This window comes from Oncorhynchus nerka, linkage group LG3 (assembly GCF_034236695.1).
Source record: "Oncorhynchus nerka isolate Pitt River linkage group LG3, Oner_Uvic_2.0, whole genome shotgun sequence".
Taxonomy (NCBI): Eukaryota; Metazoa; Chordata; class Actinopteri; order Salmoniformes; family Salmonidae; genus Oncorhynchus; species Oncorhynchus nerka.
The window spans coordinates 48,808,706-48,835,095 of NC_088398.1; the positions used below are offsets into that span (position 1 = coordinate 48,808,706).

Consider the following 26,390-nt stretch of genomic DNA (forward strand, 5'->3'; position numbering starts at 1 on the left):
CGCATCAGGAAAGATAATAAGAGTAAATTAAAGAACAGAGTAGCAGCAAAAAATGATGAGTGTAAAAGTGTGTGAGTGTGCGTGTGTAATGTGTATGAATGTGTGTTTGTGTTGTGTCGGTATGCGTGTGTGTTGTATGCGTGTGAATGTGTGTGGGAGTGTCAATGTAGTGTATGTGAATGATTGTGTATATGGTGTGTATACATTGTCTACTGACTGTGCGTAGGGTCAGTGCAAGATCGAGTCAGTGCAGACAGATAGAGTACCATTAATAGACTATTTAGCAGTCTGGCTATTTGCAGTCTTATGGCTTGAGGGTAGAAGCTGTCTAGGAGCATGTTGGTCTGAGAGCCGATGCTCCGGTACCCCCTGTATATAGCCTCGCTATTGTTATTTTACTGGTGCTCTTTAACTATTTGTTACTTTTATTTTTATTAATTTTTTTAGATATTGTTCTTAACTGCATTGTTGGTTAAGGGCTTGTAAGTAAGCATTTCACTGTAAGGTGAAATGTTGTACCTGTTGTATTTGGCGCATGTGACAAATACAATTGTATTTGATTTGATTTGTTCAGAGAATACTGGGTGAATCAGGCCTTCATGGTCAGATTTCTGCAAAGAAACCACTACTAAACAACACCAACAATAAGAAGAGACATGCTTGAGCAAAGAAACAGGAGCAATGGACATTAGACCAGTGGAAATCTGTCCTTTTTGAGACTCAGAGTAGGTCAACAGATTATCTCTGCATATGTGATTCCCACCGTGAAGCATGGAGGAGTTGTGATGGTGCGGGGCTGGTTTGCTGGTGACACTGTCTATGATTTATTTAGAATTCAAGGCATTCTGCAGCAATACGCTATCCCATCTGGTTTGCTCTTAGTGGGACTATCATTTGTTTTTCAACAGGACAATGACCCAACACACCTCCAGGCTGAGTAAGTGCTGTTTGACCAAGAAAGAGAGTGGTTTGGGATGAGTTTGACAGCAGAGTGAAGGACAAGCATCCAACAAGTGCTCAGCATATGTGGGAACTCCTTCAAGACTGTTGGAAAAGCATTCTAGGTGAAGCTGGTTAAGATAATGCCACGATTGTGCAAAGTTGTCATCAAGGTAAAGGTGTCTAATTTGAAGAATCTAAAATCTATTTAGATTTTTTTCACACTTCTTTGGTTGCTAAGTGATTCCATATGTCTTTTTTAATAGTTTGATGTCTTAACTATTATTCTACAATGTAGAAAATAGTAAAAAATTAAGAAAAAATCCTTGAATCAGTATTGTAGGTGTTTCCAAACTTTTGACTGGTACTGTAGATATTACATTGGCTAACCTGTACCCCACGATGTATTTAGCTTCGTTATTGTTATTTTATTATTGCTCTTATATTTTTTACTTTAGTTTATTTAGTAAATATTTTTCATTGTAAATAAGCATTTCACGGTAAGGTCTATAACTGTTCTATTCGACGTATGTAACAAATAACATTTGATTTGATTTCACACATTTGCTTTTCACATCAGTTTGAGAACTCTGCGTATTGACCTTACGTATCTGTTATGTGGTATTTTCAAGCAAGATTGTAGTATGGTGAGAATGAGAATAGTAGGCCAGCCTATTATCATATTTCTTCTTTACACTAAAGCCAAGACAGTGAAAAGTTATCTGACTCCTAATGACATCGTTTCCACATGAAACTCCTCAGATCCTCGCCCCTCCCTCTCGCCATGACGTCACCTGGGTCCTGCTCTCGCTCTCTCTTCCCATCGCGAAGTCATTCGCCAAAGACTGTGGACTCACACTAGGCTACAACTGGATAGTCGGAGCACGCAAAACTACGCCCATTTGATGCATTTATTTCCCAATGGACTTATTCACAGGACTTTTACAAGGTGAGCTAAGATTTTAAAGTTCTTATTCCATTGTTTTCAAATGTTAAACGTATTCTCTCACCCAAACAGAAGTGCTCACGTCGACAAAACTGTTTGCATCATCTAGGTGCGTTACCGTAGTTTATGCCGCGTTCAAAACAACACGGAACTGGAAATTCTCTGACTTCAATGTGCTCAAGACAACAGAGAACTAAAAACGATACCGATTGGGAAAAATCGTATTGAACGGTCATCCAACTCGAAATTCCATGTTTGAAACTCGGACCTATTTCTAGTGCACCGACTTTCCGACTGTCTTGAATGTACAATTAGATTCAGGTTATTACCACATTTTATGAATAACTTTAGATACATTCAGATTGTGGACCATATAGTTGTAATGCTCTATCAATGGGAATTGTTATCGTTTTTAATGCTGGGACATTTTTAGTAGCTGTGTTCGGTGAGGGGTAATGCCGCGTTCATAGGTAGTCGGAACTAGAAAACTCGGTTATTTGAGACTTGCTAACTGTTTGTAGTTATTCACGTGCCGCGTTCATCCAGTTATCAAGTCAGATATGTCCGAGTTATCTAGCTCCGACTATCACATGAACGCGGCGTTACTCCCAGAGCAGCCACTTTACTGCGCAAAGGTGGGTGGGCTTTTCTGTTTTTGCGGTCCTAATTTGTAACAATTTATGACTAGCTCTAGCTACATTGTTGCTTCTTTTTTTTTTTTTACCACGACACGCATCCTATACGTTACTAATACAATGTATGTCTGCCACCTCTCAAGTTTAGCTCCCATCAGTTAGAAACCAGTTTTGCCTTCTTGAGTAGAATTGACTCCACTCAGCATCATCCATTGAACACAATTTGCAAGGTTTTATGAGTGGTGCATATGCAACATTGATAGCTTATTCAAGTCTCTCCCCGCCATATAAAGTTGGTATAACCGCACTGGGCTCGCATGCGTGACATTCGTTGGCAATCGCCATGGTTTCAAACAATCCAACTCACCCAATATGTAAATTGTAAACTCACCCAATATGTAAATTGAATTTATGTTGGGTGGATATGGTGCGCTTTCTGCTCTTCATGTTAAGTTTTCCCAAATTGCATTCAATTTTCCTTTGTGAGTCACTGCGTTCTATTCTAAAACCTTGATAGCAGAGAAAGCTTCATTGGTCAGAATGTTAATTTATGCATTGGATGCTAAGAGGGATATCTCACAACCTTTTTAAACAGTAGGCCTATTTATCTGTTCGTTCCTCTATGCTCTTTTTGCCAGTGGTGGAAAAAGTACCCAATTGTCATACTTGAGTAAAAGTAAAGATACCTTAATTAATAGAAAACGACTCAAGTAAAAGTAACCCAGTAAAATACTGACCAGGGATGTTCTCTTGATATAGTGTTTTCGGAAAGTATTCAGACCCCGTGACCTTTTCCACATTTTGTTACGTTACAGCCTTATTCTAAAATGTATTAAATACTTTTCCCCCCCTCATCAATCTACACACAATACCTCATAATGACAAAGCAAACCGTTTTTTGTTTTTTATGTATGCAAATGTATAAAAATAATAAACATAAATATCATATTTACATAAGTATTCAGACCATTTACTCTGGACGCTGTGGAAGCACCTTTGGCAGCGATTGGCACACCTCTGCATATCCTCTCAAGCTCTGTCAGGTTGGATAGGGAGCGTCGCTGCACAGCTATTTTCAGCTCTCTCCAGAGATGTTAGATTGGGTTCAAGTCCAGGCTCTGGACCTTCAGAGACTTGTCCCAAAGCCACCTGTGTTGTTTTAGCTGTGTGCTTAGGGTCGTTGTCCTGTTGGAAGGAGAACCTTCACCCCAGTCTGAGGTCCTGAGCGTTCTGGAGCAGGATTTTCACCAAGGACCTCTCTGTACTTCGCTCCGTTCATCTTTCCCTCGATCTTGACTAGTCTCGCAGTCCCTGCTGCTGAAAAACATCCCCACAGCATGATGCTGCCACCACCATGCTTCACAATAGGGATGGTGCCAGGTGACAATTGGCATTCAGGCCAAAGAGTTCAATCTTGGTGTCATCAGACCAGAGACTCTTGTTTCTCATGGTCTGAGAGTCATTTACATTTACATTTTACATTTAAGTCATTTAGCAGACGCTCTTATCCAGAGCGACTTACAAATTGGTGCGTTCACCTTAAGACATCCAGTGGAACAGCCACTTTACAATAGTGCATCTAAATCTTTTAAGGGGGGGTGAGAAGGATTACTTTATCCTATCCTAGGTATTCCTGAAAGAGGTGGGGTTTCAGGTGTCTCCGGAAGGTGGTGATTGACTCCGCTGTCCTGGCGTCGTGAGGGAGTTTGTTCCACCATTGGGGGGCCAGAGCAGCGAACAGTTTTGACTGGGCTGCGCGGGAACTGTACTTCCTCAGTGGTAGGGAGGCGAGCAGGCCAGAGGTGGATGAACGCAGTGCCCTTGTTTGGGTGTAGGGCCTGATCAGAGCCTGGAGGTACTGAGGTGCCGTTCCCCTCACAGCTCCGTAGGCAAGCACCATGGTCTTGTAGCGGATGCGAGCTTCAACTGGAAGCCAGTGGAGAGAGCGGAGGAGCGGGGTGACGTGAGAGAACTTGGGAAGGTTGAACACCAGACGGGCTGCGGCGTTCTGGATGAGTTGTAGGGGTTTAATGGCACAGGCATGGAGCCCAGCCAACAGCGAGTTGCAGTAATCCAGACGGGAGATGACAAGTGCCTGGATTAGGACCTGCGCTGCTTCCTGTGTGAGGCAGGGTCGTACTCTGCGGATGTTGTAGAGCATGAACCTACAAGAACGGGCCACCACCTTGATGTTAGTTGAGAACGACAGGGTGTTGTCCAGGATCACGCCAAGGTTCTTAGCGCTCTGGGAGGAGGACACAATGTCATTCATGTGCTTTTTGTCTACGCAATCTCTACTGCACTCCACACTGCCTTTTCCCCCCTGGACAAAAGGAACACCTATGTGAGATTGCTGTTCATTGACTACAGCTCAGTGTTCAACACCATAGTGCCAACAAAGAGCATCACTAAGCTAAGGACCCTGGGACTAAACACCTACCTCTGCAACTGGATCTGGAACTTTCTGACTGGCCGCCCCCAGGTGGTAAGGGTAGGCAACAACACATTTGCCACGTTGATGCTCAACACGGGATCCCCTCAGGGGTGCGTACTTAGTCCCCTCCTGTACTCCCTGTTCACCCACTCCAATACCATCATTAAGTTTGCTGACAACACAACAGTGGTAGGCCTGATCACTGACAACGATGAGACTGAGAGCCTATATGGGGGATGTCAGAGACCTGGCAGTGTGGTGCCAGGACAACAACTTCTCCCTCAACTTGAGCAAGACAAAGGAGATGATCGTGGACTACAGGAAAAGGAGGACCGAACATGCCCTCATTCACATCGTTGTGGCTGTAGTGAAGCAGGTCGAGAGTTTCAAGTTCCTTGGTGTCCACATCATCAACAAACTAACAAACTATCATGGTCCAAACACACCAAGAAAATCATGAAAAGGGCACGACAATGCCTTTTCCTCCTCGAGACTGAAAGGATTTGACATTGGTCCTCAGATACTCAAACATTTCTAGAGCTGCACAATCAAGAGCATTGTGACTGGTTGCATCACCGCCTGGTATGGCAACTGCTCGGTATCCGATCGTACGGTGCTACAGAGGGTGGTGCGTACAGCCCAGTACATAATTGGGGCAAGTGGTACCGGAGCGCCAAGTCTAGGTCCAAAAGGCTCCTTAACAGCTTCTACCCCCAAGCCATAAGACTGCTGAACAATTAATGAAATGGCCACCCGGCCTATTTGAATTGACCCCCCCCCCCCCTCCCAATATGTTTTAACATTGCTGCTACTCACTGTTTATTATCTATGCATAGTCACTTTACCCCTACCTACATGTACAAATTACCTCGACTAACATGTACCCCTGTACATTGACTTGGTACCAGTACTCCTGTATATATCCTCATTGATGTTATGTTATTTTGGTATTATTTTTTACTTTAGTTTATTTAGTTAATATTTTCTTAACTATTTTCTTAACTGCATTGATGGTTAAGTGCTTGTAAGTAAGCATTTCACGGTAAGGTCTATACCTATTGTATTCGGTGCATGTGACAAATACAATTTGATTTTGGCAAACTCAAGCGGGCAGTCATGTGCCTTTTACTGAGGAGTGGCTTCCGCCTGGTCTCTCTACCATAAATGCCTGATTGGTGGAGTGCTGCAGAGATGGTTGTCTTTAGGGACAATGCAGAGATGGTTGTCTTTCTCCACGGAGGAACTCTGGAGCTCTGTCGGATTGACCATCGGGTTCTTGGTCAAATCAAATTTTATTGGTCACATACACATGGTTAGCAGATGTTAATGCGAGTGTAGCGAAATGCTTATGCTTCTAGTTCTGACAGTGAAGTAATCTAACAAATTCACAACGACAACCTTATACACACAAATGTAAAGGGATGAATAAGAATATGTACATATAAATATATGGATGAGTGATGGCCGTGCGACAGAGGCAAGATGCAGTAGATGGTATAGAATACACTATATACATATGAAGTGAGTAATGTAGGATATGTAAACAAAATTAAAGTGGCGTTATTTACTATTGACTTGTGATACCTTTATTAAATCCATTTATTAAAGTGGCCAGAGATTTGAGTCTATATGTTGGCATCAGCCTCATGGCTGTTTAACAGTCTGATGGCCTTGAGATAGGAGCTGTTTTTCAGTCTCTCGGTCCCAGCTTTGATGCACCTGTACTGACCTCGCTTTCTGGATGATAGCAAGGTGAACAGGCAGTGGCTCGGGATGTTGTTGTCCTTGATGATCTTTTTGGCCTTCCTGTGACATCGGGTGCTGTAGGTGTCCTGGAGGGCAGGTAATTTGCCCCTGGTGATGCGCTGTGCAGACCTCACTACCCTCTGGGGAGCCTTGCGGTTGAGGGGGGTGCAGTTGCCGTACCAGGCAGGGGAAAAATATTTAATCCATTTTAGAACAAGGCTGTAACGTAACAAAATGCGGAACAGGTCAAGGGGTCTGAATACTTTCTGAATGCATTGTAAGTGTGTGAATTAGTCAATGTTCCTGTCCTGCTAAGCATTCAAAATGTAATAAGTACTTTTGGGTGTCAGGGAAAATATATGTAGTGAAAAGTACAATATTTTCTTCAGGAATTTAGTGAAGTAAAAGTAAAAGTTGTCGCAAATATAAATAGTAAACTACTTAAGTAGTACTTTCAAGTTTTTTTTACTTAAGCACTTTGCACCTCTTGTCTTTTGCTCTCTCTTCACTGAGCAAGGCTACAATTAAAGGTGCTACATGTTCAATCGGACATCTGCATTGATCGCATTTACGGTGATATGACCTCTGCAGGAGTCAGGGCATTCATACTACTTGACCTTCGCCGAGCAGCGCAGAGCTGTTGTGAAGGAAGTTGTCATGGAAATTAGTTTGTGTTCATACAGGACCTCCCGCCCTCTCCTACTGTCAACCAATCATTTCACTTTGTTTTAAAATTTGAGAGGCTCACAGCCATGTGTTACAGAGCTCAATTTGGCCGTGCCTTGCTTCAAATATCCATATGGTGCCTCCGACCACATTTCGAATCAAGCATAAATTGGCTCTTACTGTGCTTCTAAACAAGGTATGGTGTGATTCTGCAAACTGGGGTAGATGTTGCCCATTCGTAGATGCTAATAACCTTTAGTGACTATTGACGATAGTGTCTTCTGGTCGGGGGAGTTTTAAGAGCCCTGACACTGTCGGTATGGTTTTAGAAACGTAAGGAATTTATCTTCCATATCAGCAAGAAATAATAAAAAAGGTTAAATTACTACACACCTTTTTATAGGGTTCCCACTCAGCCATATTTCCATGTTATGGCGCTTGTTAATGGAAAACAGACGGAAGACAGAGTTGACTATCTGTGCAAATTAGCTATCTACGTCTCCTAACACCTGTGTGTATATGGAAGACTGCCGCCACAAACGTGTTGTCACTGAAAAATACTGGCGCTGCATCTGTGTTACAAACGGGTTAAAACAGTGAGGGGATGAAAGTAGAGGGCTTTATGTTTCTAGAACCGTACCGCAATTGAGAATCGATTCACGTTTAGATGGAGTATTTGGCTGTTTTGGCTGCCAGAGCCAATTCGCTTCTAAACAGAACATGTATGGTTCTTGGACTATAAGGAGTAACGTTAGGCTCCTTTAGTCCATTATTGGGCTAGGGTAGGCGTAACATGGTAAACAAAAATAGGGGACACTCAAATGAGTATGTGTTACATTTGGTATGGTATGTATTCATTTGTGGTTGTTCATCATTCATTTTGTGTGATGTGTTGCGAATTACAATTCATATGATATGTTACAAATTCCAATTCGTTGTGGCTAATGTTAGCTATGTGGCTAATGTTAGCTAGGCTAGGAGATATGGGTTAGGAGTTGGGTTAAGGTTATTGGAAGGGTTAGCTAACATGCTATGTAGTTGTAAAGTAGCTAAAAAGTAGTAAACACCCACCCATCCACCCCCACCAACCACCATCATTTGTTTTTTTGCCTTAAGTAACCTTCTGTCTTATATAACCATACCAAACATAACATATTATACACATTTGAGTGTCCCGGGTTTTCGTAACTATGTCACCATATGGTCTGAGACCAACCTGAATTCTGTGGACCATTGATGCAAATAGACGCACAATACGAACAGTAAAACAAAAACTGTAGCCATGGATGACTGCTGTCATGTCTGTCCTCTGTTCTATTTGTTTACTTTCACATATCTACATTAGAGGGACACCTTGGAGAATAACAATCAGTGTGCATAATTCATCTGCCAGCCCTGCAGAACAGCATATCATCTAAAATGCTTGCCTTTTCCCATCATAATGTCAGTCACCTTCAAGCTTTATAATTGGAGCAAAATCTCTACTAGTTTGCACAGCTGTTTCTTCAAATGACCATTTATAAATAAATAACTTAAAACTTTGTGCAACGGGTCCTGTGTGACTCAGTTCGTAGAGCAGAGCCCTTATAATGCCAGTGTTGTGTGTTCAAGTCCCACAGGTGACCAGTATGAAAATATATGCACTCACTGCTGGAAAAACATGACTGTAAATCTGCTAAATTACTATGCTGGTAACACTTTACTTGACACCCAGTGTCATAACACATTAACCTTTATTTAATTAGGCAAGCCAGTTATGAACAAATTCTTATTTTCTATTACAGCCTAGGAACAGTGGGTTAACTGCCTTGTTCAGGGGCAGAACGACAGATTTTTACCTTGTCAGCTCGGGGATTCAACCTAGCAACCTTTCGGTTACAGGCCCAACGCTCTAACCACAAGCCTACCTGCCACCCCAATACAAAACCTAGGAGACTCATGGTTCTCACCCCCTTCCATAGACTTACACAAAAATGATGACGGTTTCCGGAGGACGTCCGCCAATCTATTCAAACTCTTGCAGTATGAACTGACATGTTGTCCAGCCAATCAAAGGATTAGAGAATAAATCTACCGCTAAAAGGAAGAGCTAAATCTAGCTATCGCCACAGTGCATAAAGTGTGGTGAATAGTTGACTCGGAGAGAGAAAGACAATAGTTGAACAGTTTTAAACAAAGTAATTTCTTAAATAATGACATTTGTGGAGTGGTTGAAAAATAAGTTTTAATGACTCCAACCTAAGTATATGTAAACTTCTGACTTCAACTGTATATCCACAGTAAAACGAGTCCTATATTGGCGTAACCTGAAAGTTCGCACAGCAAGGAAGAAGCCCCTGCTCCAAAAGCTAGACTACGGTTTGCAACTGAACATGGGGACAAAGATCATACTTTTTGGAGAAATGTCAACTGTATATTGTCTTGATATGCAGCCATTGTCAATGGTAGAGGATGTCTGCTTCAAAACCCTAATGACATACACTTCTTTTAAATTATTTGTAATAATGAAAATTACAACAATACTGAATGACTGAATGAACACTTATTTTAACTTAATATAATAGTCGGAAGTTTACATACACTTAGGTTGGAGTCATTAAAACTCATTTTTCAACCACTCCACAAATTTCTTGTTAACAAACTATAGTTTTGGCAAGTCGGTTAGGACATCTACTTTGTGCATGACACAAGTCATTATTCCAACAATTGTTTACAGACAGACTACGGTTTGCAACTGCACATGGGGTCAAAGATCGTATTTTTGGGAGAAATGTCCTCTGGTCTGATGAAACAAAAATAGAACTGTTTGGACATAATGACCATCGTTATGTTTGGAGAAAAAGGGGAGGCTTGCAAGCCGAAGAACACCATCCCAACCGTGAGGCACCAGGCTGGCAGCATCATGTTGTGGGGGTGCTTTGCTGCAGTAGGGACTGGTGTACTTTATGAAATAGTTGGCATCATGAGGGAGGAAAATTATGAGGGTATATTGAAGCAACATCTCAAGACATCAGTCAAGAAGTTAAAGCTTGGTCGCAAATGTGTCTTCCAAATGGACAATGACCCCAAGCATACTTCCAAAGTTGTGGCAAAATGGCTTAAGGACAACAAAGTCAAGGTATTGGAGTGGCCATCACAAAGACCTGACCTCAATTCTATAGGAAATGTGTGGGCAGAACTGAAAAGGTGTGTGCAAGCAAAGAGGCCTACAAACCTGTCTCAGTTACACCAGCTCTGTCAGGAGGATTGGGCCAAAATTCACCGAACTTATTGTGGGAAGCTTGTGGAAGGCTATCTGAAACATTTGACCCAAGTTAAACAATATAAAGGTAATGCTACCAAATCCTAATTGAGTGTATGTGACCTTTTGACCCACTGGGAATGTGATGAAAGAAATAAAAGCTGAAATATATAATTCTCTCTACTATTATTCTAACATCTCACATTCTTAAAATAAAGTGGTGATCCTAACTCACGTAAAACAGGGATTAAATGTCAAGAATTGTGAAAAACTGATTTTAAATGTATTTGGCTAAGGTGTATGTAAACTTCTGACTTCAACTGTAGGCCTAAAGGCAGAGACAATTAGAAGACACAGTGGTAGAATAAATTCAACCACACCTTTGTTTCGTCACAAAACTGGAGAGCAGCCTTTGTCCGGTGAAGTCACAAAGCATATTGCATGTAACAAACAGTTACATGACCCACATCATGGTCAAGCAATTTAATGTTTCCGATGTTGTCGAACCACTAAACAACTATTGATTTAGAAACACATTGAGTTACCGCAAGTCGCGCAGATCAGCTAAAATGGCGCCGGAAGAAATGGCAGCAGTTTTTGTGCGCCCAACCAATTGTGCAATTATGTGGGTTTTTTCTTGCTTTATTTGTAACTTATTTTGTACATAATGTTTCCGCAACCGTATCTTCCGGCAAAAAATAGCTTCTGGATATCAGGACAGCGACCACTCACCTCAGAAGGACATCCTCCAAACACCCGGCAGGGCTGACATCCACGATATTTGCAAGAGGAAGCGACGCAGGTACAGAGGACAAAGAGCCGGATGCCTGGTCAGGACCCGGCGAAGGCGACAGGGAAAGCTGCCGTTACCGTCAATACAATAAATTAGACGAGGTACGATCACGAATATTCTACCAACGGGACATCAAACTGTAATATCCTATGTTTCACGGAATCTTGGCTGAATGATGACATGGATATTCAGCTAGCGGGACACACGCTGCACCGGCAAGATAGAACAGCACACTCCGGTATTGTGATAAATTGCAGGCCACACTACTTGCCTAGATAGTTTTCAGCTATACGTTTCGTGGCTGTTTATTTACCACCACAGACAGATGCTGGCACTAAGACCGCACTCAGTCATCTGTATAAGGAAATAAGCCAACGGGAAACCACTCACCCAGAGGCGGTGCTCCTAGTGGCCGGAGACTTTAATGCAGGGAAACTTAAATCAGTTCTACCAAATTTCCATCAACATGTTAAATGTGCAACCAGAGAGAAATCCGACCACAACTCTATCCTCCTGATTCCTGCTTACAAGCAAAAATTATAGCAGGAAGCACCAGTTACTCGGTCTATAATCAAGTCGTCAGATTAAGCAGATGCTAAATTACAGGACTGTTTTGCTATCACAGACTGGAACATGTTCCGGGATTCTTCCGATGACATTGAGAAGTACACCACATCAGTCACTGGCTTTATCAATAAGTGCATCGAGGACATCGTCCCCACAGTGACTGTACGTACATACCCCAACCAGAAGCCATGGATTACAGGCAACATTCGCACTGAGCTAAAGGGTAGAGCTGCTGCTTTCAAGGTGCGGGACTCTATCCCGGAAGCTTACTAGAAATCCTGCTATGCCCTGCGACGAACCATCAAACAGGCAAAGCGTCAATACAGGGCTAAGTTTGAATCATACTACGCCGGCTCCGACGATCGTCTTACAGTGAGGGAAAAAAGTATTTGATCCTCTGCTGATTTTGTACATTTGCCCACCGACAAAGAAATTATCCGTCTATAATTTTAATGGTATGTTTATTTGAACAATGAGAGACAGAATAACAACAAAAAATCCTAGACCCACTCCAATTTGCATAACGCCCAAACAGATTCACAGATGGTGCAATCTTTATTTCACTCCACACTGCCCTTTCCCACCTGGACAAAAGGAACACTTACGTGAAAATGCTCTTCATTGACTACAGCTCAGCGTTCAACACCATAGTACCCTCAAAGCTCATCACGAAGCTAAGGATCCTGGGACTAAACACTTCCCTCAGCAACTGGATCCTGGACTTTCTGATGGGCCGCCCCCAGGTGGTGAGGGTAGGTAGGCAACACATCTGCCACGCTGTTCCTCAACACTGGAGCTCCCCAGGGGTGCATGCTCAGTCCCCTCCTGTACTCCCTGTTCACCCACGACTGCATGGCCAGGCACGACTCCAACACCATCAAGTTTGCAGATGACACAACAGTGCTAGGCCTGATCACCGACAACAACGAGACAGCCTATAGGGAGGAAGTCAGAGACCTGGCCAGGTGATGCCAGAATAACAACCTATCCCTCAATGTAACCAAGACTAAGGAGATTATTGTGAACAATAGGAAAAGGAGGACAGAGCACGCCCCCATTCTCATTGACGGGGCTGTAGTGGAGTAGGTTGAGAGCTTCAAGTTCCTTGGTGTCCACATCAACAACAAACTAGAATGGTCCGAACACACCAAGACAGTCGTGAAGAGGGCACGACAAAGCCTATTCCCCCTCAGGAAACGAAGAAGATTTGACATGGGTCCTGAGATCCTTAAAAGGTTCTACTGCCTGGTAGGCAACTGCTCGGCCTCTGACCGCAAGGCACTACAGAGGGTAGTGCGTATGGCCCAGTACATCACTGGAGCTAGGCTGCCTGCCATCCAGGACCTGTACACCAGGCGGTGTCAGAGGAAGGCCCTAAAAATTGTCAAAGACCCCAGCCACCCCAGTCATAGACTGTTCTCTCTACTACCACATGGCAAGCGGTACCGGAGTACCAAGTCTAGGACAAAAATGCTTCTCAACAGTTTTTACCCCCAAGCTATAAGACTCCCGAACAGGAGTCTACCCTATGCCTACCCGGACTATTTGCATTGTGTTCCCCCCCAACCTCTCTTTTTACGCTGCTACTACTCTCTGTTTATCATATATGCATAGTCACTAACTATACATTCATGTACATACTACCTCAATTGGGCCGACCAGCCGCACGGTGGCTAACCGGGGCTATCTGCATTGTGTCCCACCACCCGCCAACTCCTCTTTTACTTTACTGCTACTCTCTGTTCATCATATATACATAGTCACTTTAACCATATCTACATGTACATACTACATCAATCAGCCTGACTAACCGGTATCTGTATGTAACCTCGCTACTTTTATAGCCTCGCTACTGTATATAGTGTCTTTTTACTGTTGTTTTATTTCTTTACCTACCTATTGTTTACCAAATATATTTTTTTGCACTATTGGTTAGAGCCTGTATGTAAGCATTTCACTGCACGTGACAAATAAACTTTGATTTGATTTGAAAGAAAACAGGAACTGTTTCAATTATTCCAGCACCATTTCAACTTCAACATTTCAACATCATCAAATCACCAATGCTTTGTCTAACACAGTGATGTACCAAAAGCTATTTAGTCCAATCAACATAAGCTAAATCTGATGTGGCTCTCCATGGTTCATGGCTGATTTACAGTATATGTGTGCACATTCAAGCAAGTAGAAAAAACATGTTGACTCACCCCACTTGTAGAGAAATGCCAATGCCATCCTCTTTCATTTTGATGAAAAGGTCTATCACTCTGTCATAGAGTACATGCTTTTATTTTGTTTTGTCCTAGCCTACCTGGCTAAAATGCTTGCTCACTAGCCTAACTTCCTTTCTACATCTAGCCACATATTGAACTTCCATCCTCTTAGGCCAGGGTCAATCATTGGCCAGTACGGAGAATTAAGTAAAACCATAAGTCCAAATCCCCATCTCCATCCATGGCTAATTTAGGAAAGGGACAATTTTAGTTAGCTAGCTAGCCACCGGAGGACAACAACACAATGAGATGCAACAATTCAAGTTGTTTCTGTCAATGACGTATGTTCTCAATGTGATTTGATAGGAGTGATGCCAAATCCAAACTGGATTCCCTTGACACTTTTTTTGGTGCGCCAGGACCATTCACAGTTGATTTCACTCAGTTTAGCTCAACGCTGATTGGCTATTTGTTTTATACTTTTTTTAACAAGAGGCCATATGCTTGCTGGCTTCCCTTGCATTCAATGTTACAGTCGGCAACAATGTCATACACTTTTGGACCAGACAGCATCACATAGATGGCCTACAGAGACAGAGGGGTTCTGTTTCACTCGCTTGGATGCTTTCTCTGGTGACGTACATTCAGCCTCTGCGAATTTAAGGAAAATTATGAAACCCAGAGAGACGAAAGATACATTATTTTATATGTTTATTTTTGCTTGGTCAATTATTTGGGATAGCCTGGCTTCCCATGGCATCCATGAATACACGCCACTGGGAATATGAAAGACTGTAATGGAAATAAGGCCATGCTCATTAACAAAATCGTCCTCCCTAATCTTAAATGGCACTGACCGCCACTGATTGATACACGATATCAATGGCAACATAGTGCAACCAATAATGAGTAGATGAGGACGTTTGTTCTTTGTGACATTTGAAATTGTAATTTGGTGATACCATTTCATTTCTGATGGATGGAATTTATCTCCATCTCCCATCTTCAGCCTACTTTCTGATGTTCTGTTCAGGTCATCTGTTTAATGCCAAAGTCTCTGCCCAAGCATAAGTTATTTTTCCTTCTCTTAGCTCGCTCTTGAGTGACAACTGGATTTAAATGGAGTTCATTGTGTGAATGAATGTGCATGTGATTCCAGATAACATGCTCCCACAGTGAGAACATGCCACAGTCTCTTGGTTTACGATAGTGCTGAACCGAGAGTCCAGTTGGTTAGTTACATGCATGCATTACAACATAGAGGGCACACTGGCACAATTGGCATGAGACAGTGCAGCTGCGTTGGCCCCAGGGCAGCCTGGAACTCTCTGACTCATTGGATCATAGCCAATTATTACCAGGTGTGATTCATGCTAGAGGTTAGGTTGGCTCATTCTGTATCATGGGTTTTAAGTGGACGTGTTCTCCCAAGTGTTGAACCGTTTTAATCAACATTGATTGCCGAAGAGGGAGCAGACCAACCTTCCCTGTAGCTTCTGTTTTTTATTTGTTCCAATATTTTGAATGCCCATCTCCATAAACTATATTAACTGGAGAACTTTTCTCTCCACTTTATTTGTATAGCCTCTGAAATTCTGGGTCTTTGTGCACAACCAGAGTGTTCTCAACCTGGAACATGCAGAGCAGGTTGTTGAAAGTGAGATTAGGAAGAGAAACCAGAGGGTACATTTTCCCTTTCATTCCAATGTTTCTGTACCATTTGTCATACTCCATGCATGGCAAGACTGGCGTTGTGATGAGAAGTCCACTGAAATGTCTGATTATATTGCCTGAAATGACAGTGGGAACACACCCTCTAACCCTGACCTTGTTATTGAAAAAAATATATGTTTTCCCCGTCTTCTCCTCTTTACATGTTTAAGGCATGGTATCTCTTTGAGTCCAGACATTCTTGCCATTCCTTTTCACTTCTTCCCTTGCACAAATGTACAATGATGTGTTTATATTCAAAGCTTGCAAGTGGATCGAATGAAGTGGAGAGGGATAGCCAAAGCTAGCAGGAAATATTTTCCCTCAGTATATTTTCCCTCAGTTTTCCACAACCATTTAAGGAATAATGCCAGTTTTAGAATCTGCAATGTGATACACAACCACAACATAGTTTTAATGCATTGTTTTGTAAAGTTCTGGAAGTAAGTTGTATTACCATGTCTGATTTGCAAGACAGGTGTTTGCATGCAGATAGATGTTTGGCTATTAAGTCAAATGTTTACCAACCAAGTAAAATCTCTTTACTGTCTGTAAGATTATCTCAGTAGGGTACTAAGGGGTAACTAGCCCCCTCTAAGAACAATGTCTAATTGCTGACACAAAAAAGCAACGTTTGTAGAAAATAAATGCTATGTGGATCAGTAGAGGTCAATTGAGGTCGATTTCAAGTTTTCATAACAATCGGAAATCGGTAATTTTGGATGCCGATTTTGCCTATTTTTTTTATTTTTATTATTATGATTTTTTTACACCTTTATTTAACTAGGCAAGTCACACATTCTTAATTTCAATGACGACCTAGGAACGGTGGGTTAACTGCCTTGTTCAGGGGCAGAACAACAGATTTTTACCTTGTCAGCTCAGGGATTCCATCTTGCAACCTTACGGTTAACTAGTCCAATGCTCGAACCACCTGCCTCACGAGGAGCCCGCCTGTTACGCGAATGCAGTAGGAAGCCAAAGTAAGTTGCTAGCTAGCATTAAACTTAATCAATCATAATCAATAGTTATAACTACAGATGGCTGATGATACTACTAGTTTATCTAGTGTGTCCTGCGTTGCATATAATCGATGCAGTGCGCATTCGTGAAAAAGGACTGTCGTTGCTCCAACGTGTACCTAACCATAAACACCAATGCCTTTCTTAAAATCAATACACAGAAGTATATATTTTTTTACCTGCAAATTTAGCTAAAAGAAATCCAGGTTAGCAGGCAATATTAACCAGGTGAAATTGTGTCACTTCTCTTGCGTTCATTGGACGCAGAGTCAGGGAAATTGCAACAGTTTGGGCCGCCTGGCTCATTGCTAACTAATTTTGCCAGAATTTTACGTAATTATGACATAACATTGAAGGTTGTGCAATGTAACAGGAATATTTAGACTGATGGATGCCACCCGTTAGATAAAATACGGAACAGTTCCGTATTTCACTGAAAGAATAAACGTCTTGTTTTCGAGATGATAGTTTCCGGATTCGACCATATTAATGATCTAAGGCTCGCATTTCTGTGTGTTATTATGTTATAATTAAGTCTACGATTTCATAGAGCAGTCTGACTGAGCGATGGTAGGCACAAGCAGGCTCATAATCATTCATTCAAACAGCACTTTCGTGCGTTTTGCCAGCAGCTCTGCTGTTTATGACTTCAAGCCTATCATACTCCCGAGATTAGGCTGGTGTAACGATGTGATGTGAAATGGCTAGCTAGTTCACCGACAACTGCATGGCCATGCACGCCTCCAACTCAATCATCAAGTTTGCAGACGATACTACAGTGGTAGGCTTGATTACCAACAACGACGAGACGGCCTACAGGGAGGAGGAGAGGGCCCTCGGAGTGTGGTGTCAGGAAAACAACCTCACACTCAACATCAACAAAACAAAGGAGATTATCGTGGACTTCAGGAAACAGCAGAGGGAGCACCACCATATCCACATCGATGGGACAGCAGTGGAGAAGGTAGTAAGTTTTAAGTTCCTCGGCGTACACATCACGGACAAACTGTTTTGGTCCAGCCACACAGACAGCGTGGTGAAGAAGGCGCGGCAGCCTCAGGAGGCTGAAGATATTCGGCTTGTCACCAAAAGCACTCAAACTTTTACAGATGCACAATCGAGAGCATCCTGCCGGGCTGTATCACCGCCTGGTATGGCAACTGCTCCGCTCACAACCATAAGGCTCTCCAGAGGGTAGTGAGGTCTGCACAACGCATCACCGGGGGCAAACTACCTGCCCTCCAGGACACCTACACCACCCGATGTCACAGGAAGGCCATAACGATCATCAAGGACAACAACCACCTGAGCCACTGCCTGTTCACCCCGCTATAATCCAGAAGGCGAGGTCAGTACAGGTGCATCAAAGCAGGGACCGAGAGACTGGAAAAAATGTGTCTATTTCAAGGCCATCAGACTGTTAAACAGCCACCACTACATTGAGTGGCTGCTGCCAACATACTGACTCAACTCCAGCCACTTTAATAATGGAAAAATTGATGTAAAAAATGTATCACTAGCCACTTTAAACAATGCCACTTAATATAATGTTTACATACCCTATTCATCTCATATGTATATACTGTACTCTATACAATCTACTGCATCTTGCCATCTTTATGTAATACATGTATCACTAGCCACTTTAAACAATGCCACTTTTATATGTTTACATACCCTACATTACTCATCTCATATGTATATACTGTACTCGATACCATCTACTGCATCTTGCCTATGCCGTTCTGTACCATCACTATTTCATATCTTTATGTACATATTCTTCATCCCTTTACACTTGTGTGTATAAGGTAGTTGTGAAATTGTTAGGTTAGATTACTCGTTGGTTATTACTGCATTGTCGGAACTAGAAGCACAAGCATTTCGCTACACTCGCATTAACATCTGATAACCATGTGTATGTGACAAATAAAATTGGATTTGATTTGAAAGTGCTTGAATTTCTGTTTAATCACAATAACTGAGTACAATGCACAAGTCAAGAACAAGTCAAGCTGAGTCACAGTTGACATTAAGGTATTGGAGGGATGGGAGGGAGGCAGTGGGAGGCATGGGGGATCTTGTTGCCACTCATCAGAAAGGCATTTCCTCCTTATTGCTGCTCCTCAGGCACTTCCTGTTCACGAACAACCCTCAAACACAGAGGCAAGAACCTCCTCAGTTCCTCTGTACTGTGCGCCAAAGAGAACATGAACCCAAATCTCTCAGCTATCAAAGTCCTGCTCTCACACAGGGTGCTAGCATGTACTGTCTGTGCATCTTAGGCCGTGAACACAGATTTACTACAACTGTAATGACGATAACTGTCAGTGTTCGTCCTCTGTTTTTTCATGTACACAGACTGATTAATGTTCTGAGAATGCTTCCCAGTCTTACATACAGACAGTTAGCCTTCCTCTTGTGTGGAACAGTGTCATTACTCAAAGTGATCTGCAGTACAACAGAAAGGAAGTCATAATCTATTTTCATGATATTAAAACTAGCATTTTGAAATTGTTGCTCATTGCTCACTCATTTTTACAGCTGTGATGACAAGTGATGTCAGGTAACTTCATCTGCAAGCCAGCATTGTTCCACACATGTCTGATGTGCACTTTTATTGCCAAAACAGGTCAGCAGTATCTCAAGCCTAGAGTTGAAATGAATAACATCGGCACATAACCAAATATTCTGTATGACATATTTATTACAAGCGGTTTGGAACCTAAATTAATTTCCCATCGTTTTGTTCTGAACAGAACCATTATTTTTTGGGGACTGTAGGGATATCCTTGTCTCATCGCGCACCAGCGACTCCTGTGGCAGGCCAGGCGCAGTGCGCGCTAACCAAGGTAGCCAGGTGCACGGTGTTTCCTCCGACACAGACACATTGGTGCAGCTGGCTTCCGGGTTGGAGGCGCGCTGTGTTAAGAAGCAGTGCGGCTTGGTTGGGTTGTGTTTCGGAGGACGCATGGCTTTCAACCTCCGTCTCTCCCGAGCTCGTACGGGAGTTGTAGTGATGAGACAAGATAGTAATTACTAAACAATTGGATACCACGACATTGGGGAGAACAAGGGAGGTAAAATGTTTTAAAAAATAATAATAATTAAAAGCCTACAAGAGAAATGTCCTGCATGTGGACAAGTTTTAATATAGTAGTGGGCTAAGATGAGAAGAACTTTGGCGCGGCCAAATGCAGGATACTGTGCAACTCGCTATTAAGGTAGAATGATAATTTGTTTTATCATTATTACTGTATATCATTGTTATTACTGTAAGCCTATATTTATCGAAACCAGTTCTTTAAATATGCTAAATTGTAACATTTTTGTTGGCTAAATTAAGGTTGATTTATAAGTAGGCATATAGTACCAAAAATCTCAAATTTGGACTCATCAGACCTAAGAACAGATTTCCACCACTCTAATGTCAATTGCTCGTGTTTCTTGGCCCAAGCAAGTCTCTTCTTCTTATTGGTGTCCTTTAGTAGTGATTTCTTTGCAGCAATTCGACCATGAAGACCTGATTCACCACAGTCTCCTCTGAACAGTAGATGTTGAGATGTGTCTGTTACTTGAACTCTGTGAAGAATTTATTTGGGCTGTCATTTCTGAGGTTGGTAACTCTAATCAACTTATCCTATGCAGCAGAGGTAACTCTTCCTTTCCTGTGGCAGTCCTCATAAGAGCCAGTTTCATCATAGCGCTCGATGGTTTTTGCGACTCCTGAATTTTTTTTCGAATTTACTGACCTTCATGTCAGTAATGGTTAACTGTCATTTATTTTGCTTATTTAAGCTGTACTTGCCATAATATTGACTTGGTCTGTTACCAAATAGGGCTATCTTCTGTGATGTTGGCTTTCATCGACTGGTCGAGCACCGGTACGCACTCCCAAGTAAACTTGTCACATATATATATTAGTGATGCACTAATACTAATATTAATGATGCACACAGTGGACACCTAAGCCTATAGGCCCTACGCATGCAATGCCTCATCTGACAGCTGAACCGAGGGGTGGGAAATGATTACTTTAGGAAAGTAAAAAACAAAACATAAAATAGGCAAAGTTTTACATATCCTACACATCAAATACAAGAAAGTGTTTTTGTAATTTGTTATATGCTGTTTTTATGGACACGTAAATGTGGCTCATTTGGCCAATATCCCTCGTTTGTTGATGGATCAGATCGCATCTGAATGCATATGGATGTCCGGTAAATTTCTCAAATGTCTGGTAAATGTAAATCTTCCCGGTCACGTGTCTGGTGATACATTTTACTTAGGAAACCCTGGCACACACGCTTGCAAAGATTTTCTGGCTGGCAGGCACACAGTGGAACAGGCGTTTTTTTTTGTGGTACGGGGAAAAAATGTTGGGAACGTAAAAGCACATTATAAACCGGTTCCCATGATTTTAAAATAATGTTTCTGTTTCGCAACATTTAAGATCACTTTCGTTTGCGGTTCTGATTCTGTTCCCCGTCAAATTACATTATTTTCAGGTTTTCGGTTCTTTTCCCTGAACCGGTTCCAACATCTGATTTTACAAACGCGGTACACACCAGTGAAACCTCATCATAGGACTGCTCGGTCCATCTGGTGTCAGTAAACATTTCAATATCATTAATCATGCTAGTAAATTTATCAACTTCATTCTTTAATCAGATCTGGAGTACAATGTGCACAGTCAGTCAGGAATGCAATGCCACTGTCTATAGGGAGACAACACAATGCCCCGTACTCTCCTACAGAGGGACGACTCTACATTGAACATTAATCACATCACCTTGGTGTCTGAGTCCATATCCTGTGTGGAGGATGATGATATATTGAGAATATCTTTATAGCTGAATACATTATCTTGAAAAAGTAGAGGCAGTTAGCAAATGACAGTGATTTTGATGTAGATGGCTGATTACACAATGGCTATTACACAATACACAATGTCCTTTGTAGGCATTGTTTTACTTGGGAACTCTTTCCCTTTGAAACTTGAAAGAAAGGTCACCTCCCTTCCCTATTTCAGTTGGTCCACTTGAGTTCCACACTAATTCTCAACTTCACACCAAAGCAATGAAAACTGTAGAGCCCTTTTTCAATTTTCAAGTTCAGCAGATTGTCTGATAACAGAGAGTAGCCTAGATTTTGCAGTAGAGTGGAGAATTAAGTGCCAATTCAAGAAGCACACATTCTGGGATTATTTTAATTATGCAGCCTGTCTCTTATTTTCTTGCACTTGCATGGTAGGACAGATATACTGTACTACTGTTGGGCGGTATACTGTATTTTGAAAAACCCACAGGAGTTTTTCAATATATGTGAATATTTGTAGCAATCTTGTAAGTTAATACCTGCAGTCAAATGGTGCAATACATTAGGCAATAAAGCAGATTGCGTTCTTAATTTCACCTGTCACAAATATTTTACATTATTAAGCTTACTATAGTGCCCCAGAACAGTTGAGCCAGTCACGTGTTCGTTTTAAAGAGCACAATAAGAGAAGCATGAGCTCGTGAGTCCATAGCGTTCTATTGGAGAGTGTCTGTTGTGTGGAGGTAATGAAGTTACACTTGTATGCAATTTACAACTAAATGTTTGCCGTCAGATATCTTATAACTGCTTTATGCCATGTTTTAGAAGTCAGAGAGCTCTGTTAACCTCTTCAACCTATGGGGGCGCTATGTCATTATTGGATAAAAAGACGTGCCCGTTTTAAGCGCAATATTTTGTCACGAAAAGATGCTCGACTATGCATGGAATTGACAGCCTTGGAAAGACAAAACTCTGACGTCTCCAAAACTGCAAAGATATTATCTGTGAGTTCCCCAGAACTAATGCAACAGGCGAAACCAAGATGAAGTTTCATACAGGAAATGCCCCAGATTCTGAAGGCGCTGTGTTCCAATGTCTCCTTATATGGCTATGAATGTGCCAGGAATGAGCCTGCGCTTTCTGTCTATTCCCCGAGGTGTCTGCAGCATTGTGACGTTTTTGTAGGCATATCATTGGAAGATTGACCATAAGAGACTACATTTACCTGGTGTGTCCCGCCCGGTGTCCTGTGTGCGTAATCTGTAGGTCCATGCGCGTTCCATTTCTTCAGAATAGAATGTAAACTGCCACGATGGATTTTATCGTCGATAGATATGTGAAAAACACCTTGAGGATTGATTCTAAACATCGGTTTGCCATTTTTCTGTCGATATTATGAGTTAATTTGGAAAAAAGTTAGCGTTTTAATGACTTAATATATATATTAATTTTTATATTATTTTTTTTCCTTACCCAAACGTGATGAACAAAATGGAGCGATTAGTCGACACAAATAATATTTTTTGTAAAAACGGAACATTTGCTATCTAACAGAGTCTCCTCATTGAAAACATCTGAAGTTCTTCAAAGGTAAATTATTTTATTTGAATTCTTTTCTGGTTTTTGTGGAAAATGTTGCATGGTGAAAGAGAGGCATAATACTATGCTAGGCTATCAATACTGTTACACAAATGCTTGTTTAGCTATGGTTCAAAAGCATATTTTGAAAATCTGAGATGACAGTGTTGTTAACAAAAGGCTAAGCTTGAGAGCAAATAGATTCATTTAATTTCATTTGCGATTTTCATGAATAGTTAACGTTGTGTTATGCTAATGAGCTTGCGGATAGATTTACACAATCCTGGATACAGGTTTTTTTTCGTAGCTAAACGTGACGCAGAAAATGGAGCGATTTGTCCTAAACAAATAATCTTTCAGGAAAAACTGAACATTTGCTATCTGAGAGTCTCATAATTGAAAACATCTGAAGTTCTTCAAAGGTAAATGATTTTATTTGAATGCTTTTCTGGTTTTTGTGAAAATGTTGCCTGCTGAATGCTAACGCTAAATGCTACGCTAGGCTATCAATACTGTTACACAAATGCTTGTTTTGCAATGGTTGAGAAGCATATTTTGAAAATCTGAGATGACAGTGTTGTTAACAAAAGGCTAAGCTTGAGAGCAAATAGATTAATTTCATTTCATTTGCGATTTTCATGAATAGTTAACGTTGCGTTATGGTAATGAGCTTGAGGCTGTATTCACGATCCCGGATCCGGGATGGCTCGACGCAAGAAGTTAAAGGCACAGCTGCCATTTTTCCCTGTGCTTCCTACTAGAGGTTTTTTCCTCCGTTCTTCTCCCTTCTGCTCCCCTCTTCTCGGTGTACACATATGGGTCTTACTTCAGAAAAGCATGCATCAAAACTTTGTTCATTTGCACAATTTCTCTCATTCACTTTTGCTTGTAAATGTCCACACTCACCGAAAATGACATTTTTAGCTACTAGATATGCTTGTATAACTTTAGGAGCTGGATTTGCCTATCTTAGCAATTATTTCATGTTAGTTTTCACTTGTTAGCATTTAGCTAACAGTATCTTGTGCTAATCTTATTAGCATTTTAGTAATAGAGGCCCGATAGTATTTTTGTGTGTTTTTAGCGCATCCTTGTGTGCGATGTCAGTGATACCGTAAATCCGGGGATGGCAGAAGAACGGTATGAAAATCTCAATACCGCCCAAGCCGATTAACTGTATTTAATTACCAAAGCCCATTCATTTACATTTCAGTGAACATATTGATTGCTTTTGTGTTTTTGCAGGATGTATTTAATGACATGTTACACCTTAGATGAGGATTATGAGCACATGTATCTGACCTGAATGTAAAAGACAGGCGTAGTCTGTAATAAAACCATTTGCACCAGCCCTCCCCTGGGGGGCCTGAACACAGTAGGAACCAAATTACTGGATATAAGGAGTGGTGTGGATGATAGATTCATAGTGCATTTCCCCTGTAGGGTTTTAAGAGAAAGGGCATTTCGGTTGTTCTGTCATGGCCTCAGCACTGTTTCAGCATACAGTGCCTGGTGCTGCAGTTGAGTTACCTGCCACCAACGCATGGTGATGGTAGGCTCCTTGGAGCAGCAGAGGTTAAATTTATAACAAATGTAGTGTTTATATTCATGCTGTGGTGTGTCTATGCCAGGGTCTGCGTATGTGGGCAAGTTGCACTAAAATCAGCCTATCCTCTGCTGATTGCACCCTATCTCTCTCGCTCTCTGCCTCGCTCTCTCTCTCGCGCTCTCGCTCTCGCGCGCTCTCTGCCTCTCTCTCTCGCTCTCTGCCTCGCTCTCTCTCTCTCTCTCTGCCTCGCTCTCTCTCTCTCTGCCTCGCTCTCTCTCTCTCTCTGCCTCTCTCTGTCTCTCTATCTGCCTCGCTCTCTCTCTCTCTCTGCCTCTCTCTGTCTCTCTATCTGCCTCGCTCTCTCTCTCTCTGCCTCTCTCTGTCTCTCTATCTGCCTCGCTCTGTCTCTCTCTGTCTCTCTCTCTCCCTCTCTGCCTCTCTCTCCCTCTCTCTCTCTCGCTCTGCCTCTCTCTCGGTCTCTCTCTCTCTCACTGCCTCTCTGAAGTTGAGAATGCTGACAGGAGGTATGGGTAAAAGTACAAGTCAAATTAGGGCAGCACACAAGGGACCATCTGATTCATATAACCTGCAGCCACGTAGACTAACCAACCCAACCACCCATAATATTATGGCAGTTTGTCACTCATAAATAATTATGTTGTTCATTGTTTCTTTATGTGACTTTAATGATGTAATTAATTTGGCAGGTGAGGTTTAGAAATAGATGGCCTGCAGTAATGGTACTTATCAGGGTTTAACTAAAGGTACCACCTGTAGGTTGATTGATTTGGTTTAACCTGTTTTTAAAGACAGATGAAGAAACCTCATGAATGCAAACCTCACACCCCCTTGTCATTCATTAGTCTAATGGCACCATCAGCAGTGGCAAAAAATATTTGCTTTTTGTTTGGTTTAGATTGGCTTCTTCCACTGTTTTTGAGAGATATCTTTGGCGATAGTAAGACAGTGCCCCCCCTTCAACCCCCTTGCGCAACCTAATGCTGGAAACAAATATCTTTAGGTTGTAATCCAGATTCACATGTATCTATTTTCCAAGCTAAAGCACAATACATTTTACAAAAAAGTTTGCTCTGCTTCGTGTTTTCAATTTTGCCATGGAAAAAATATTGTGATACTAGTATCATCACAGCCCTACTGATGAATGTGTAATATCTTGCTAAAGCATCTGCGTTTGTTCGATTCCTCACAAAACCAGATACATTTTTGTGGGATTTGCATGGAATTTCATCGATTAGAAGGGTCCTTTGGAGGAAGGATAGTTGACATCTATCTGACATTTGTATCATAAAGCTTAATTGAGAAATAATTAATTGAAGTTGGAACATTTGACATTTTGGTCTTACCAAGGCCTCCTTTAAGACTCCATAATGTTTCATCTGTAGGTGCTAAAAAGCAAAATATGGGGTCATATGACGCTTTAAACCTTGCTCTATAATATGAGTCATATTTTTATTTCAATAAAAACATTCTTACATTTATTTATGAATATGAAAAAATATGAATATTGAAAAT

General features: G+C 41.7%; 1 protein-coding gene across 1 annotated transcript in view; it reads left to right on the plus strand.

The window, feature by feature from the left end:
- The first annotated feature begins 1,758 nt into the window (after positions 1-1,758).
- The window catches only part of LOC115109893 (SH3 domain-binding protein 4-like), a 62,466-nt gene continuing 37,834 nt past the window's right edge, over positions 1,759-26,390 (plus strand). The window contains exon 1 of the mRNA XM_029635147.2: positions 1,759-1,888. The gene's annotated coding sequence lies outside the window, so the exon portion shown is untranslated. The remainder of the gene's footprint in view (positions 1,889-26,390) is intronic.